The following is a 3,896-nucleotide window of genomic DNA, read 5'->3' on the forward strand; positions in this document are numbered from 1 at the left end:
TATTTATAATTATATTTATAATATTTTATTTATTTTATTTATTTTGTACGAATTCATAATATATAATATATCTATATTTTAGTTTAACAACAATTTGTTTAAATACATTTTATTTTAATATAATATATAATTTAAAAATTTAATTATAAATTTTAATCATATAACAATATTATTTTACTAGACAGCTCAAAATCATATTTTACATTATGTCTACATTTTTTCCTATATCTCTTATTTTATTTTCTACATACCATCTACTTCTATTTAGTGCGAGAAAATATTTCAACTATTTGTAGACACTTTATATTTTTATCGATCTTTTATTTTGATGTGCTATTCAACATAGAAGGGTGCAATAATAATAATAATAATTATTATTATTATTATTATTTATTATTATTATTACTTTTGTGAATATAGTTTTTATTTTAGTATTATTTTATTATTATTATTATTATTATATATTATTATTTGAATTAATATTATCATTAGTTTCATTATTATTATTATTACGGGTTTGTTTTTATTATTTTATTATTTTTATCTTATTACAAATTTTAAATCAATTTCGTATTATTTTTATTTTATACAACATGTTTCAAATATGTCTATGACCGCATCTTAGTCTTTTAATCTGTCTATTTATATGTGTTTTTATTTATAAACTTTAAGATCAACTTCATATTATTTTTATTTTATATCATATCATTCATATTTTATAATATGTTTATATTTTCATTTTAATTTTAATGTATATCTTACTTTTATTTACTAAGAAATCATATTTCTTGCATTTATTTTTTTGTTAATTTATCTTTATATCTTAAATTCACTTTTTTTATTTATCTTTACCTCTTATATTTATATACAATACAACATGGAGGGTGCTACTATCAATATTGTTATTAGTATGTTTATATTATTATTATTATTATTATTAATATTAGTATTGGTATTATTATTATCTTAATATATATATATATATATTATCATAAAATAATATAATTATTAATCTTTTACATGATTACTCAACTTTTTATTTCTATAACACACTTATATATAATTGTAATAGTTAAATATTTATTTCTTAAATTCATTTAAACAAATATACTTTTTAATTATATTATTTTTCTTTAAATAAATAAATAAAACAAAAACGAAGACCCCGCGTCCGCACTGCCACACACTAATTATTATTTAAACTTCACTCTCAACGGCGAGGGTTCCGAAAGATAACTCAAAATAATAATATAACAAAATTTTAAAATTCAATCACATGTTCTCTTTATATTTTTTAAGTAACAGCATCGCATCAAACAAATAAATTGTATTTTTTAAAGAAAATAAATAGATTTGAATCCTGATAAAATTTTTAAATATAGATTCGATCTAAATTGGATATTTAATAATCGAATTCTTGCACACTCCCTAATTAATTAATGGCTACCAGTTTCGTTTCTAGTGAGTATCTCACTCATTCAACGCTTACCATTCAAAGCTTTTATCTTACTCAGTTTTCGTCGTTAACACAATGCTTATTAGTAGAGACAAATTTTGAGAGCATAAAAAAGTTTAAGTAAAAGCAGCAATGAACACTCCTTCCAAGCTTCTACCTTTATTCTTGGCCCTTCTTCTCTTCCTCATTCCCTTAACATTCATTCTCAACACTTCCACACAAACGTATAAACCCTTTCATGGCCTCACCGCCACAACTTCCAACCATAGACACAAAAACATTGACCACTCATTCTCCGTTTCTAAAGCAATATCTCTTAATATAACTCACTGTTTTCCTGCTGAGTTACCTTCTAATCCAATAACAGACAACCATTGTTGTCCATCTAAACCATCTTTCTCCAATCTCATAGATTTCAAAGATTTTGCTTCTCCCAATGCCACACTGCGAGTCAGGAAACCATTTCACATGCTTGATGAACAATACATAGCTAAATTTGAAAAGGGCATTGCACTCATGAAAGCCCTCCCTCAAGATGACCCACGTAGCTTTATTCAACAAGCTAAGGTTCACTGCGCCTATTGCAACGGGGCTTATCACCTTGAGCCCCCTTTTCAAGACACAAAATTCGACATTCATGTGTCATGGTTTTTCTTTCCATTCCATCGTTGGTACATGTACTTCTTTGAACGAATTTTAGGGAACTTAATCGGTGACCCTGACTTTGCTTTACCATTCTGGAATTGGGATTCTGCAGAGGGCATGCAAATGCCATCTTGTTTCACAGACCATAACTCCTCACTTTACAACCAACTCCGACACCAGAAACACTTGCCACCCCACGTCGTTGACCTCAACTATCATCTTGACGATAGCTACGTCCCTTCTCAGCAACAAGTTTCGTATAATTTAGGCACCATGTACAAGCAAATGGTGCTTGCAAGCACCACAGAATTGTTCATGGGAAGCCCTTTTCGGCTAGGGGATAATAACCCTCATCCTGGTATGGGTTCTGTGGAGGTTGCTCCACATAACACTCTTCATTCATGGATTGGTGGGGCTGATACTCCGCACCATGAGGACATGGGCACGTTCTACACAGCTGCTAGAGACCCCATTTTCTATGTTCATCACGCGAACATGGATCGAATGTGGGCGATATGGAAAACACTGGGAGAAGGAAGAAGGGACTATAGTGACGAAGATTGGTTAGATTCCGAGTTTTACTTCTACGATGAGAATGCTGATTTTGTTCGTGTTAAGGTAAGAGATTGCGTTGATACTAAAAAGTTGGGGTACGTGTACCAAGATGTTGATCTTCCATGGTTACGTACGCCACCCACATCACGAAAAAGTAAGCTCCTGAGACAAAGGAAGAAGGATGAGGTTTTGAGTTGGAAGCCGATAAAGTTTCCTTTGGTTTTGGATTCCGTAACGAGTGTCATTGTTAAGAGGCCGAAGAAAAAAAGGAGCAGGGAAGAGAGAGAAAAAGAGGAAGAGGTTTTAGTGATGGAAGGGATTGAGTTTGGAAGTGATAAGTATGTTAAGTTTGATGTTCATGTTGATGATGATGAAGAGAGGTTGAGTAATCCAGATGAGACAGAATTTGTGGGAAGTTTTGTGAATGTGCCGCATGGACATGGCCATAACATCACCACTACCTTTAAAGTTGCCATATCCAAAGTTCTGGAGAATTTAGAAGTTGCAGAAGACGATGATGTGCTCGTGACTTTGGTACCTCGCGTGGGACAAGGAGACCTAATCCTGGGAAACATCAAAATTGAGTTTTTTCCAAGAGAGCTCAAGGATTAATTAAATTTCAACTACCCAGTAAGTTCAGGTATTTTTAAGTGAATTTGTGTTAAATTTTTTTATTTATTAAATATTTAAAAATTTTATATTTGTTAATTAAGTTTTTGTTATTTAATTCTTTTATTAATATTTTGTTTAGTTATCTTATTTACTTATTATATATGTATTAAGAAATGTGAGATTGTATGACGAATATCAAATGATACTATATAGAACTGATTAAAATTATTATTACTCACAATAAAGACAATCTCATCAATACCGGTGATGAGACATTATTTTAATGGATTTAAATAATAATATCAAAGTTATAGAAGAGTGTGTCATCTCGTTTTTATTCAATTAGAATAATAAAATTTATATATTAACTGTAATATTATTTTTATATTAAATATAAAATCTTACATTTTAATTAAATCATAGTAAAACATATATTTTATTATCTGTGTGTATTCAAATTATACTTTTCACAAATTGAAAAAAAAAAGGTACACTCAAGATTTTTCGTACAATTAACTAAAATAATAAGATAATGATATTTGATTTATTTTTTCACTCACTTTAACTTACTATTTTAATTATTTTAATTATTTTTAGATCATCACATTATACTACTAAAAAAACTTAA

The 3,896-nt window shown here is 28.9% G+C and overlaps 1 pseudogene; it reads left to right on the forward strand.

The window, feature by feature from the left end:
• The first annotated feature begins 1,528 nt into the window (after nucleotides 1-1,528).
• On the forward strand, nucleotides 1,529-3,498 carry LOC114185767 (polyphenol oxidase I, chloroplastic pseudogene; annotated as a pseudogene).
• Nucleotides 3,499-3,896: the final 398 nt, after the last annotated feature.

Source organism: Vigna unguiculata, chromosome 5 (genome assembly GCF_037176805.1).
Source record: "Vigna unguiculata cultivar grain cowpea cultivar isolate G323 ecotype 2 chromosome 5, ASM3717680v1, whole genome shotgun sequence".
NCBI classification, from domain to species: Eukaryota; Viridiplantae; Streptophyta; class Magnoliopsida; order Fabales; family Fabaceae; genus Vigna; species Vigna unguiculata.